Source organism: Dicentrarchus labrax, unplaced genomic scaffold (genome assembly GCF_905237075.1).
Source record: "Dicentrarchus labrax unplaced genomic scaffold, dlabrax2021, whole genome shotgun sequence".
Taxonomy (NCBI): domain Eukaryota; kingdom Metazoa; phylum Chordata; class Actinopteri; family Moronidae; genus Dicentrarchus; species Dicentrarchus labrax.
The window spans coordinates 24,687,930-24,703,558 of record NW_026136701.1 but is presented as its reverse complement, the minus strand read 5'-3'; the positions used below and the strand labels follow the sequence as shown (position 1 = coordinate 24,703,558).

General features: G+C 41.5%; 1 protein-coding gene across 11 annotated transcripts in view; it reads right to left on the bottom strand.

The window, feature by feature from the left end:
* Positions 1-15,629, bottom strand: part of dip2ca (disco-interacting protein 2 homolog Ca) — a 210,348-nt gene that overhangs the window by 128,152 nt on the left and 66,567 nt on the right. The window contains exon 1 of one of the 11 annotated variants that reach the window (XM_051381920.1): positions 2,644-2,740. The exons of the other annotated variants lie outside the window; for them this stretch is intronic. The gene's annotated coding sequence lies outside the window, so the exon portion shown is untranslated. Of the gene's footprint in view, positions 1-2,643; positions 2,741-15,629 lie in introns of those variants that run through there. 11 annotated transcript variants of the gene reach the window in all.

Here is a 15,629-nt window from a genome sequence, read left to right as displayed (position 1 = left end):
TTTCCCCATTGCACGCAGTTCTTTTTACATGTGGTATAAACTAGTGTATTTGAATATTTCTGCACACTGCGGTCCATAAACAGCGTTGGAATTGCATAAATTAGGAGACACATACTTTCATCCCACCGCTGCATAAATCAGAGCCCCACTTGTGCCACCCGAGTCAAAAGAGGTCCGGACACGCCCCTGTTGATCTGTAAAGTCAATACTGACCAACATATTCCAGCTCCTGCCAGTAAACAACAAACAGTCTGAGTCTCCTCTTCAGTACGTATCAGCACATCTGCAATCAGCAGTCACGCTTTCGTCCTCGTCGTTGTTTCTTCACTTCCTGCTTTCCTTTTCAATTCCACACACGAGGTGCACGGTGGAAAGAGGAGGAAGACGAGGGGAAACAGAGGAGGAGGAAGAGCGGCTCAGATTTCATTACATTCTCTACATGAGTAAAATGCCTGGGAGGCTCCTGCCTGCTTCCCTCCATGCTCCCTGCTGAGCCTGTGTGCGTGTGTGTGTGTGTGTGTGTGTGTGTGTGTGTGTGTGTGTGTACACATGTCTTTTCCTTACCCTCCCTCTTTCCCTTGCTCTCTCGTACAGAAAAAAAAAAAAGGTATCTGTCAAGATTTCGAGTTTCTAAAATGGATTTATCCCACAGGGTCGCTCGGGGCTGCTCCCATGAGCCACTGCTGCACCGAGAGATGGAGAGAAGAATAAAGAAATAAAAAAGAGAGAGGAGAGAGAGAGAGAGAGAGAGAGAGAGAGAGAGAGAGAGAGGGTGTTTGGCAGATGTTTACAGTAATTTTATTTTTCTGTTTTTCTCCGTGATAAACTGCTGCTACATTCAGGGTCTTTTGGCAGCTCGGCTCATGTAACATTCATGCCAATAAAACACTAATGAATTGAATTCAACTGAGAGGCAGGCGGCGAATGATGCAGCAAAAGATAGCGACACACACACACACACACACACACACACACACACACACACACACACACACACACACACACACACACACACACACACACACACCTCACTCAGGACTCACACACCGTGACTCCCCCACCTTAACAACTTGCCTCACAGCAGCTGGTTCATTTCATGCTCAGACAACAAAAAGAAGAAAAATCGGACCAATCGATCGATGCGAGAATAAAAGGAGAGAGAGAGAGAGAGAGAGAGAGAGCAGCAGTCATGATTTGTGATGCGTTCACCACAGCAACATGTTCCAGCCTCGTCTACCAAACCCAGACGCATACTGATGAGCTGCGGCTGCAAACCGTTTCCATCTGGGGGGGGCTTTCTGTTGCAGATACACTCGGCTGCAGGATTCGTCGTCGACGCCGTCTCAACAGGTGGTGTTTCAACTCCCCGTCCACCAGGTTGAGACTTTATGTACACTTGATAGTGTGAAGCAGTCTCCTGCTGCAGCCGAGGGGTTTCTGTGTATATTTTCTTTTTGTTATTCAGGTGAAGAGATGAAAGCCCGAGCTGAAGGACAGGAGATTGATTCAGGAGTTTGCGAGCCAGAAAATATGTTCTATCTGGTGTTTCAGTCAAAACCGAAGCACACTGAACTATTCATAGAGCAAAAGCTGAAGATTCATGATCTCCAAGTAGTTTTAGTCCAACGTGGAACATTAGAATCAAATATTCACTGGTACGTTCTGATTAGTGTATAATCCCCTGAATATAAGATTTGTTACCTTAAAATGAGCCGTTTTTATCTACAGAGTGAGTGGATCCTCTTCTACAGACGCCGCCATGTTGCACCGCCATGTTTCTACGGTCGCCCAGAGCGAACAAAACAAACACTGGCTCGAGTTAGTTTTCACAGCCACCGTAGTTTCTCCAACACGCTTGGAAGGCTGAGCTGTATTCAACGGGTTGCAACCTCTAGATGGTGCTGAATCCTACACTCTGGTCCTTTAAAGAACTAGTCTGAGATGCTTTTTTTTTCCTGAGGTGAGAAGATCAACAGCACTCTCAGTGTCTGAGCAGTTCATATGAAGCTGTGAATAATATTATTCAAGGTACATCATTGTTGTCTAATCCTGCTGAGATCCAAACACAGTCTTATCGGTCGGTCCAGTCCTGTTCTGTCGTTTATGCTGACTCAGTATGAACCTCGCAGTCTCAAGACCATGAGTTGTACTTTTTCCATTTTATGACAATAGATTTGTGGATTTTGGTTCTTCAGAGGCGGTTTTATTCAATATTATGGGTCAAAGTAGCTAACAAACAGCATATCTTATTAGTGTCTGTACTAGAGATTTGATAATCGTTGATCGTTTGGGGCTCCTGTTGATCTCAGTGGTAGTTTTGGTTTTGTCTGTCCATAAGGCTCTGACATTTCTGCCTCCACCTCAACACAATGGAGGAGCTGTGATGCTTATTCATGTTGGAGTGAAGACAGAAATTGGAGCAGCAACCTTGACACAAATAACAAAAACTAAATTCTTGGCCTTCATAAACATAAACTAATATTATAAGTCAAATGTAAGTTAAATATATGAAATCAAAAGTTTGTTTATTCAAAAAATGAAACATAACTTTAATATTCTTAGAATAAACTGATTGAGTAAACTTTACTAGATCCCACAGAGAGGCATTTTAGGGATAAATAAAATAAAAGTATGTTTACTCACTGTGTCATTACGCCCGTTTACAAAGCTAAAATCTGTTGCTTCATCGTTTCCTGTTCAGGTCACAACTAAAAACTTCTGTGTAACTTCTACAAGAAAAGTCATGTTTTAGACTCTTGTTTACTCCTCGGTTTCCCATCAGTTACCCCCTGAAGTCCCTCACCCACACACACTCCCAGTGAGCGTCGTCTGAATCACACAAACTACTGTTGGTTACCGTTAGATGAGAGCAGTTGAACCGTGCTGTAACGGGACACTGAGCTCTATTTATTTAGCCCGCAGGCAGAGGCAGGTGTGACGGGACACGCCCCCAAACGGACCCAGATTTACCTGGAAAACCAGTCGACGTGGGGAGAGAGCCGCGGTTTGTTCAGGCTGCGCTCAGGTAGATTTATAAACTGTCTCACACCTGATACAACTAACACAGTGTCACTTTACAGTACAACCAGTGTACGACAACCACTTTAAACCACCTTAAAGATCACTATTATAAACTATTACTGCAATACTAGTAGTCTATATAGTTTATTTATTTATTCAGTTTGTCTCAGAAAGCTTTAATATCTCTACAACATCCATCTTTAATAGTTAATAATCAGATAAACTGCTTCATATTCTCAGTACCAACATTATGATTACTACTACAGCCTACACAGGGTGCAATTAATTGATTATTTTGGCTTAAAAACAATTCAATCATAATGAAAATTGCAATAAAATAATGATTAATGACAAGAAAACTCAAATGTGGATTTACTGTGATGTGAAACAAAGAAAGGTAACAAATCGTCACATCTGGGAGCAGCAACCAACAAATCTATTGATAAAAAATGTGTTTTTAACACATAAATGACAACAGTTGACTGTTACAGCACTATAAATAATTTCAGTGAACACCAGTTCCAGTTATTCTACCAGTAGTAACACCAGCACTGCTATATTACAACTTCTACCAGTAGTGGAAGCAGTATAAGTTTTATTTATGGCACTTTTTAAAGCTACAAGCTGCTTTACAGAAAGAGAAACAGCACGATATATAAAAACATGGCAGACAATATAACCTCAAAGAAAAACAAAAGACAGGGACTTTCTGAGGCTCGGAGAGCAACAACAGCACGCCGTGCCGCTACCTGTACCGGTGAGCAACCACTCCCTCTACTGAGAGCACCGTCAAAGGGAAGAGGGAGGCTCATTGTCAGTGATATAATGAGGACGAGCTGAATGTAAATGGATGTAAATAGACTGAACTTTCACCCAGTTTCTCATTAGAGTTCACTGCTGAGCACTGAGACGACCTTAAATACTGTTATATATGGATTGATTTGTAATATGTTTTTAATTGATATACGCTGCTATTAGAGCTGTTTTGGTATGAATATGGCGTTAAGATACGTATCACAATACGGGGGTTACGATTCAATATATTATGATATACTGCGATACTGTAAACTAGGCAATACGTTGTGATATAATAAAAATAAATCTAGTTTTACAGTTAAAAAAATACACTGAAATCTTGTTTTTAGGGGTTTAACCACATAAATCACTACAGTGTTTTTGAGAATCGAGACAATATGACAACATAAAATACCACTAATATGATATTTTTTGATATTTCTTTACACTCCTGGTTACTATGTTGGTACAGTTTATTAACCCGACATCAGAGTGTGTCTGCTGACTCTGGTCCCTCAGCATGAGCTTCTTTCTGACCCTGAAGACTTTTATGAGGTCTTATGTGGCCTCAGCAGACCCAGGTGTGTGTGTGTGTGTGTGTGTGTGTGTGTGTGTGTGTTTATGTGTCTGTGTGTGTTACATATGTGTGAAAACAGGATGCTGGAAAAAGGCAGAAGGGGAACTGAGAAGCCGACCCAGTCAGGACGCAGACATCCTGATGAGATACAGACGAACACAACACACACACACACACACACACACACACACAGTTAACTGGGAAGGTAAACGCGAGTCAAACAACTTCAACAATAGCCTACAATTCCCATAATCCCACAGGGAGGCAGAGAAACCACTGGACATTGGAGCAGCCTCTCATTTTACTCCGAAGCTCCATAAAAACTTTTATTTTGACATCCTGCGGTTCAGACAGTAACAACAGGCCGCCGAGAGTCAAGTCGAGATCAACCGCCGCCTATTTTAGATTTGGCTGAATATTTTCTCACACACACACACACACACACACACACACACACACACACACACACACACAGACACAGACACAGACACAGACACACACACACAGCTGAGCAGGTTATTATTGTTGTTGGATTTATCACAATGGCTCTTCTCTCTCTTTCCTTTGCTCTGTTATCAGATTTCTGCCGCTCACGGTTTCACGTTTCGTTTTTTTTGTGTGCTTTGTCTGATTAATGGTCTTTGAATTGAAAGTTAGAGATTTGTTTGAATGTTCTGCCGTACAATTAAATATAAAAATACACACATTTGTTGTGTGCTTCTCCAGCACATCTTTAAACCCACCTAGTTGAGTTCGAATGAGTTTGTTTACACGCTCGACGCAGAATTTGCTCGAGGTTAAAGAAATCGTGTGGTTACAAATGTTGGAAACACTTTAGTGGAGAAAAATATTCAGTGTGAAGGTCCGCACATCAAGTGTGCAGTCCAAAGTAGAGAGAAGGCGTTTTTCGTACCTTCATTTTGTTCTTTCTTTGACTCTAAACATTAAATGTGGGCGACATTAACCGACACCCTGCAGACATCTACAGACTGATGTTTTTAAAAGGAGGCTGATTTATTCAGCAAGCTGCTGTAAACTCAACTTATTCCCTCCGTTTATTTCACTTATTCTCTGATGTGGGTTGACGGCTGAATGGATGAAGACATCGCTGCTTATCTCACAGTTTCCAGTCAAGGTCACCTGAATGGAAAAAGCCGATCACCTGTGTTTCAGTTTTTTGTTCTTTTAACTAAACACCAGCACACAGTGTCAAGAAGGTGGCAGCAGTCTCTCCAGCCCATAAAGACGAGTTTAAACTCCATTAAACAGTGTTACTGTTGGGCTGATTGAGGCAGGTTACTAATACAAACACACACAGTCATTAACAACTAACAAAACGACATATACAGAACATCATTTCATTGTGTTTTAGGCCTCATTTGCACATGTTTTGCCATATTGTGATATTAATTTCAACTACATTGCACAGCTCTAGCTTCTACTACACAAACTTCTGCAACCAATAACTGTTTTTACACATCGTTACTGAAAACTAAAGTGTGTTCAGACTGAATGAAACTGAGTCAGCCTGATTCAAAAATGTTTCATGCACACAAGACACAAACATAAGGACGAGCCACACACACACACACACACACACACACACACACACACACACACACGTATCTTTCTCCCATTTAGAGGAGGGTCAGGAGGCTAAAAGCGCTGAGACAGGGAGATCCCAGCTGAGTTCAGCCCGAACAACAATCCATCAAAAACAACTTTATCCCACCATCTCCCCACTTCATCTGCAGCCCAACAGACCCACAGTCACACAGGGGAGCGAGGCCACCGTGGTGTGTGTGACACGGACGAATGTATGTGACCTGGTGGAAAACAGGAAACAGCCTCTATTAGGGACGAGCACACAAATGATCTGTGCGGATATTACAGTCAACTCTTCAGCTGCAGTTTTAAATGGACTTTAGATTCAAGGACATATCGAAGCACTAAGTCTTGAGCTTTCCTTTCATCCCTCTGTACAGTTACATTTCATCTTTGTCATATTAAACATTTGACAGAAACCAGTTTACAGTGAAAATCCAGCTGTGTTAATTAGATTTATTGTGATCTCTTGCCCCTTTTTAAACAAACTGCTTTTAAAGAAATCAGATTACCGCAGAAAACTCAAATGTACCAGATTACTTTAACCTGTAACAGATAGATTAGTTATTAACATCTGCACAATCTGAAGCAAGTAAAGATTTCTCAATCACGCAGTTTGTTGTGTTTAAACTGAGTGAATGTGTCTGTACAGTCGGTTCAATGTGACTCGTTTGAACTACAGGAAAACAATATTTTGGACTGAACTGCACTGAAGTTGAGACAAGTGTGTGTTTCCTGCTCTCATGAAATATTAAAAATCCAAACATTAACTGTCCTAGAGGCACAAGCTAAGAGTGTTTTTTATAAATCAGTTCTTGAAAAGCTGTTTGGCTTCCTGACAGAGGCAGCGTTCCCTGCCCTCTCAGCATATCTGGAAACTGGACCTTCAGCTCCGTCAGCAGTCAGTGTTTGTCGCAGGACTCGTGAGGAGTGAAGTGATCTGTTATAAAGGTACACCGGAGGAGGAGGAGGAGGGGGGGAATAGAAGGAAACTGTCTGCATTGTCCTGCTATAATCCCTGTATTACATTACATCTCTCCATTACACTCCACCGAATCCCAACAGTCCTCACACATGGGAAACAGATGTGGCTGCTCTACTTGGAAGACACCTACGAAGACGATACCTCGCACGCTAACAGCTGAAGAGTTATGACTATGGAAGGAAAAGAAGAAGAGTCCGCTTTCCGCCATTTATCTCAGTCTGATTACGACGAATACCTCGGACGCAGCGGGGAGGAAGAGCACGCCACACAAGCTGCAATCACACGCATGCAAAGACGACCGAACGGACATATGTAAATGAAAGATGGAACAGAGGTAAAGAATGCAAAGCGAGGTGGTATTTCCTCCGAGTTACTTTCTATATCAGGAAACTTCAAAGTGTCTCGTGGCTCATTATCACGGTGTTCAGATCACAGCGGAGAGCATCAGCTGACCCATTCAGGAGTTTAGATAAGGGAGACGACAGGAAATAAAGAGGGAGGGAAAACACGCGACGAATGTCACTGACGGGACTCGAACCGCGGTTGCTGCGATTACATAACCACAGTGTTAAATCCCGACAGCGACCAACCAGAGTAAATATTATTCTGTGGTTACCTGCAGTTTAAAAAGGAGCAGTGTGTCGGATTTAGTTGCATGTAGCGGTATAACTGCTGACCACTGAGTGTGAGGGAGAACGATGGAGGGCGACCTGTGACGTCTGTAGATACACGTCTTATTCTAAAGCAACAAAAACACTGTGATTGTTATATTCAGGTAATTAAATACCTGTGAATATTATATTCAGTGTCTGCCAATAGATCCTCAATGTGACACACTGGAGCTTTCATTTATGTCACATTGATTCAGAACGGATGTTTAATCTGCCAGTCAATCAGAAACTATTATTTAAAATGACCAATGTGTGTAAAATACAGAATAAATATGGTTCAAATTGCAAACAACACCAATATTTATTAGATTTTTTTCTTAGAAATTTGGGTTAAATTACATTTTACATTGTATTAACGTAATTCATATGTTATGTTATGTTATATATATTATTATATTATGTCCTGACCTGGTGCCTTTTCCTAGCTATGGTTATGTTTGATCTGTGGAGATAAATCAATTCAATCAATCACCATAATAAACCTCAAATATGTTTTGTGGCAGATTTTAATTTTGTTTTTTTGACTAAAAATGTCTCTTCTGATGGTTAAAAGATGCTGAACTCTGGTGTATGTGACAGTATTTATAATCCACTCACTGTATGTTGTGACTGTGAGAGACAGACACCATTTATAAACCATGTGATCGATATCATCCACCAGTGTTTACAATATTTACTCCTCCACTATCTGAGCCTCCTGTCAGCTTCTGACGCCACCTCGACAAATCACACTGCGACCCGGGCAAAGAGCATCGGAGCTTCAGACGTCAGCGGCAGGGCGACGGGAGAGAGAGAGAGAGAGAGAGAGACAGAGAGAGAGTGAGAGAGACAGAGACAGAGAGAGAGAGAGACAGGCAGAATCTGAGGGGGTGTTAGATGATCAGTGGGTGTTTTGGTGCAGGAATGCAGAAGGGAAGGTGTTTGGACGGGGTTGTGATGAGAAGTAAGTCGATGATGCTCGGGCTGTCCTTGTCGGCCCTCATAGCTCAACAACCCCCCCTCAAGTTACCCCTCTTCATCTCTACCTCCTCTTCGACTCTAATTACACTCCCTCGTTTTTTTAACCGTTACACGATTAAGGAGTTCATTTTTTTGCGAGGACGACACCTTGGCAGCTCCGTCGCACCAGAAGTCCTAATGAGTCTTTTAAAATCACTCATGTTCTGTAATGGGAACTCTGAGTCTGAATGAACGTCACATAGGTTTAAATATAAACCTCGCTGAACGGAGGACAAATGAAAAGACACTTCAGCCATCGTGTATTCATCTCTGGAGAAAACTATTTGTATTAAAATTGTGTTTTTAAGAAGATTGTTTTATTAGATTTGATCTGTTATCCAGTTTGTAATTCATTGTGAAATGTTTTATTGGTGTGACGATAAACAATGAGGAAGGTTGATGATAATAAGAAGGAATATAACCAGCAATGTAAACAAAAAGCAATTATTTTTCAGAGGAGCGTTAAATCAGGTTTTATTTTCTATGATTTAAATAAAAAAACAGTCAAATTAAACTCGTAATTCATTTACGAAGGTCAGCGTATTGGAATATGATTGATATACTAATTAGATGATTGATACTGCGTCATTATTGAGTCTCATAAATCTCTACAGTCTCATTAGTTTTATCCATAAAACTGTATATGAGGTCTATTTCTGCCAAGTCAGGTGAGTTAATTATCTTGTAAATAATAAAAAAAGGGTCAGTGAGCGGAGTTTAAGTAGTTTTACAGTAAGAATAAACCGCTGCTGCATATATCCCGACCTTCTCTCTCCTTCAGCTGCAGCAGCGTGACACAGCAGAGAGCAGCAGATATACCTGCAGCATTATGATCACTGGTTGTGGCTGGGGGGGTATTAGCCTTGCTAGCAGTCGTTAGCAGCTAAATCTGTCCATCTAAAGCCGTCCACCATCAGGAGGGAATGAAGCGGAGCAGGAAATCAATTTACGGCGAGGTCGCCTGCTGGCAGCCTCGTTGAGGAACCACCTGAAGGTTGCTGCTGAATCCAGGCTAGCATGGCAGAAAAAAGAGCATTTTACAAAAGTTAATCAGTAAGAAACATTAAATACAAAAGATTAATACTGGAGTTGGAAAATATCTGGTTCTTTGATTAAAAAGTCCAAATATAAGCGAACTGGTGAACTAAAGATTACCGAGTTAAACTTCATTTGCCAGAACTATAATTGCTGCCCTCAAAAACTAACTACGTTTATCCCTGAAAAGCTAAAAATGTTTCTTTTCTTGAATCTTAAATGAAGCCACCGACTTTATCGAGTAACAACTACCTCGGGGGGGACTGTTAGCTTAGCTTATCTGTATCTGACAACACCTTATTCTTGGCGAGGTAAGACGCTACCGGCTTGCTGTGGACGAGCAGGGCCAGAGGAGGAGGCGTTATCATGGGAGGAGGTGCGCCTCTCCTTCAACAGGGAGCCGGGCCTCCTCTCCGGGCTGCTAGCGCTCCGTCACACCAGACAAGATTAACAAGCGCTGCAGCACTGAAGCCAATAGAGATAACAGAGAGTGCCTGACAGGGGCCAAACACTTCATGGCCAAAAGTATGTGGACACCGGAGAACTACAGATATATGTGATTAGTGGTGTTAACATGCAGCCTCCAGTCTGAGAGAGATTCAAACCAAATCAGGGAAAACAGCCTCAGACCAAAAACAAACTAAAACATGTTGGACAGGGGCTTAAAACGTATGGTCAGACCAGATAAAACCAGAATTTAACTAAAAAATAGTTAAAACTGACATATAACTCACTTTTGTAAGTTAAAAATCATTCTTGATTAAGTAACTTCAGTCATTTTAACTGACACTGACTTCATTTTGTAATTTATGAGTTTTGTGTTACTTAAAATAACTCATTGCATTGCAGAGTATATTGTATTATACATGAATACAGACAGAGAAAAGGGAGGGAAAAGCTTAAATGAGTATGAGAAAGTGACACATAAATGCAGCGTTTAGAAGATACTCAGAGGATTCAGGATTTGACGAGGTCGTAAAAGCAAAAAACTGATCCATGGTCACAAATTTAAGTGTCCCCGAAGCAACAGATCACAACGAAGAATAAACCGGCGGTGGAGATGGACAGACAACTCCACCGTTAACTCTCTGCACTCGTCGTCATGTTGAACTAATGTTGATCATAACAGCAACAACAGCATGAACCTGGTCCAGTGAGAGACGGAGGAGTCAACTGTATCCCCTCAGCAGGTGGTCCCATCTGAAGGGAATGTGACTGACAGAAGAACTTCTGGTATGCTGATAACGCAGCGCTCTGTTGCTACTGTAAAACCCTGCCGCAGATCCTCCTCCGTCGTCCACCTCGAGGAACAGCTGTGCCTGTTTGTCTTGACTACAGCTCAACGTCTTCATTTGAAGCTCTCTGCTCACTCACACAGCTTTGTTCTGCAATCATTTAACTGTTGACGCGAGGACGAACGACAGATTGATGCAATGTGGCCACGGGAGCCCAAAGGAAAGACAAAAAGCTTTGTTCTTTTTATCCACTGCAACAGATCTACGTCTGAATTACTGGAAAACTGAGTGTCCAAACCCCTGTGAGACACTTTAAACATTACAGCTGGCTTCATTCAGTGCCAGTAAGCTTACTTTCTCTCTAATGTTTGCTTTTTACAAGAGAAATACTGGATACTTTCACTTCTTTGAGCTTCTAAACTGATATATATTGGCTGATAAAGCCCATTTTCCCAGTATATATAATGCAAACACCTGTGGTAATATATTGGTGTCACTGCAAAGCTTATCCAGCAGAGTGCGCTGTGAATGCTGGGGCAAAAAGAGTAAAGGCCTAAATATACTACGACTGTAATTCTGTTTATAATGCTTTCTGGCTTGGAGGACTCGTTCCACACTTCCAACGTAGACCGGCGTCTACAGAAAGACGTACAAGGTTCTTGTAGCATCGTGTCCGTCTGAAGGCGCACAACAAATTGGAGATAGTCAAATTGACCTTAGTGGACTCGGAAAGTATACAGTTCTGGTTTAAAAGCAGAAGAAGCAGCTCTCGGCAATGTCAACTAGACTGGTTGAAAAAGGTGAAAGTTAAATTATTTAGCGAGTTAAAGAAAATTTAACTGAACTATTCTTAAATTTGTTTCAGAAATTGGCCTTCTGAGTACTTTTGCATCGTCATATCGGTGCACGATCCTCAAACAAATGATCCGTTTTCATTCCAGCTCAAACATCCGTAATCTGTCTCAGTGTTCAAACATCCCATATTAGTCAGGAAACCTTCAAATGAAACAAATAACTCAATTTTCAAAGCCAATATTTTGCAACCTGCATTGTTCACATCCCCTGCGACCCTCCGAAGGATAATCGGTTATCAATGAAACTAGCAGTTTCCCCAGATTCCAGCTAACATGCTACATTTTGTGGCACGTTTCCATCAGGAATGTGAATTGACCAACGTCGTACAAACACCGCTCTGTAGCGCCACCAACCAAAGGGTTCATTTTGAATAGTTCTTCCACCGCTGCTCGTTTCAATCGTACAACGTCACCAGACGAGACCAAACATCATTAGAGTAAATTAAAGTTGAACAGCCTCTGAGGGGAAACTAAACCACTGCAGCAGCAACACGTTACCGGACGCATCAAAGAACCACTCGTAAAACTTTCATTTTAATCGTACCTTCCTCAAGGTGTCGGTCTATCTGTCAGTCTTTATAGACGTGGACCACTTCAGCTCCCTTCAGCTCGCTCCTGCACCGCCACCGACGTCTCCATCAGAGCGTCCTACCCAGACGACCAGCCAAGCCTTTTCATCTCCATGAATCTTTCATGCCGTCTAAAACAGCCCGAACGTACGCTGGAACAAATCCCGTCGACAGACCCTTCCCCTCCTCCTGCTGTGGAAACGGGTTCATCTCCACACCAGGGACCTCTCACCACTCTCTCTCTCTCTCTCTCTCTGACAGCCTGACCTACTGTGTGCTTCCTCTCCTCTGTCTTCTGTGTCTCTACCTTTAACGCTGCTGTCTCTTTCATCCTTTATTTGATCTCCAGAGCATTCCCCCTCTTCTCGGCTCCTCCGTCTGGCCTCAATATCTGACAGACAGCGTCCACGCCCCGTCCAGACCACACGCGCTGGATAAACAGCCGAGCACACAAACAACAAACTGGAGGAGTTATTTTTGTTACACGCACATAAATGCAATCTAAATATGCAGAAATTCATGGATATTTGTTTTCAAATGAAACATTTTGAGCTAAAAATATTCCTATCTTGTCCAATGAATGTATCTGAAATCAGCTACGATGCCAGGGTTGCAACTATTAGCTATTATTAGCTGCTAGTATTCTGGTTAGCAACTCATTAACATATCACTTCTAAGTCCTCAATCACAACTAAAGCTTCAATGAGGGAGATCTTTTCACCAGTTTTACTGCTATATTCAAACCTTTGTGTTATTTCTGCTTCCTCGTGGTGTCAAAGCTCCACTAATCCACCGGTTTTATGACATTATATCTGATAAATCAACTGACTTTATCACCATGAATTACTAATCAACTAAAATATGCTAGTTTATTTAATTCAATTTCCCCTTTTTTATATGTTTGTTTTCTTTTATATGTTATATTGCATTCATTTATACATTTACTTGAATACTTTTTATAGCATTTTTGTTTTGTTGCAGGAAACTAAATAAAGTAGAAATTGCAAAAAAACATGTTTTACGAACCAAATTTGCTTCCTGTCCTACCTCCAATCATCATTTTAATCATGTAAATTAAATCTAATTACCAAAACCTTCTCTCCGTTCTCTTCTTAGTAAACACTACACACTATGTCTTCACTGAACTACCTGTATTCTTAGAGTTTATTTCTGTATTCGTCTTATATAAAGTTGGATGATATACTTCAAACTACAATTCACCAAGACTGAACTCTACAAATGCCGAATGACCCGGACGGCTCCGCGACTGCAGTGGCAGTGAATCAGAAATAATCCTAAATCTGACCTCCGCCTCCTTCAGATAATGATACTGAAATCTATAAAACCAACGTGACACCGAACACGGCCTCAAAAGCCAGAACAGCAACTGAAGGAAGTGCACACTCCTCAAATCAGGTGTCAGCTGAAATAAGTCAGTCTGGACCACACACACACACACACACACACACACACACACACACACACACACACACACACACACACACACACACACACACACTCCCACGAGACCTTTAAGAGTTCTTATCTGCGACTGTCAGTTTGTCAATGTGTGAAGGGAGGAAAGGGCAGTCGAAAGCGTGGAAGGCCAGAAGAGCTGCAAGTCCATGATGTGTGTTATCCTCTCTGCAGTCTCAATAACAGCCATTGTTACTGTGGAGGAGCTTTACAATTACACAACACACACACACACACACACACACACACACACACACACACACACACACACACACACACACACAGCAGGTGTCGCTTCTTCCTAAATATCACTTTTATCTCAACTGAGTTAAAACCTTTGTCTAAGTGGAAACTGCCTGGTTCTGTCTTACTTTTATAAATAAATAAAAAGAGCTTAGAAGAATTAAATCAGAGCATTCTTCAAAGACCACATTTCCCAGAAACCCCCTGGGCCACAATGAACATAACAGAAGTGATTTTTCATCTGCCTTCAACTATCCATCATCAACAAAGACAAACTGAAAGAACTTTCCAATAAAGCACCACTTATAAAGGGTTTAATAGTGTCTTTATTATAAGTTAATACGTCATTTATTAATGATTTATTGATCGGTTATTATCAGTAACGATGAAAACAACAAAAGGTGTAAAAAAACTTATTAGACCACTTTTGAACTAGCTGCTGAAGACTTGATGAAACTTTATTAATAGATTATTAACATTTATAACCGCAGAATAGATGCTAACTAGTAAGAAATCAATACATTGTTATTAATCGATCAATATTTATACCTGCATTCAGCTAAAGGAACTTTTCACAACCTGGCAACCTCTATGGTTTAATTGATGATGTATAAATGATTAGTAGTTACTAATGAACAGTTAGTTAAAGGTGCATTATTAGAAAGTGGAACAACTTTGTTTCTATTTGTTCTATAGTTGCAACTTATTATTGATTTCATTATCGATTAATCTGCAGACTATTTCCTCGTTTTGTCTAAAAAAACCGCAAGAAAATATAAAAAAAACGCCTCGTTTTGTCCGACCAAGAAGCCAAAACTACAAATACATTCAGTTTACAATCACTTACAACAAAGAAAAGCATAAAATTTCGACATTTGAGAAGCTAAAAATCAACAAATGATCCACTAATTGCTGCTCTAGTTGGTTCCAGAGCAAAAACATCAACCGCTGAGGAATAAAGCGACGGAATCAGCGATGTCTGTTTACAGTACACGCACTAATATCTCAAAGTCAACATGCTGTCGGTGGATATTGATTGATTAATGATGCCATCCATTTACCTCCAGAGCAAAGCAGCACGTTGTTAAAGGTCCGTCAGCTCGCCGTCTCTCCCTCACTGACCTCCAGACTGTCTGAAGGGCTGCTGTCTCTGCTGGCTGTCTGGCCTCAAGTCCCCACACACAGACTGTGTCACAAGAAAAAAAAACAAAAAACACAACTCTCCCTAGAAACAGAGCGGCTCTGTCTCGCTCTATAATTCAGGTGTGTGATTTAGATCTGCTGCATTATTTAACCGTGGCACAGTTGCAGTAACCGGTGTCCCCGCTGATCCAAATCTGTCACTTCACCTCGCACTCCATTCAGGGTGACAGGGCCCTTCTGGCCGGACACACACACACACACACACACACACACACACACACACACACACACACACACACACACACACACACACACACACACACACACACACACACACACACACACACACACACACACACACACACACACACACACACTTTGTACCCTCGGTGCTTTCTAGGACATTGTTCCACCTCCTGAC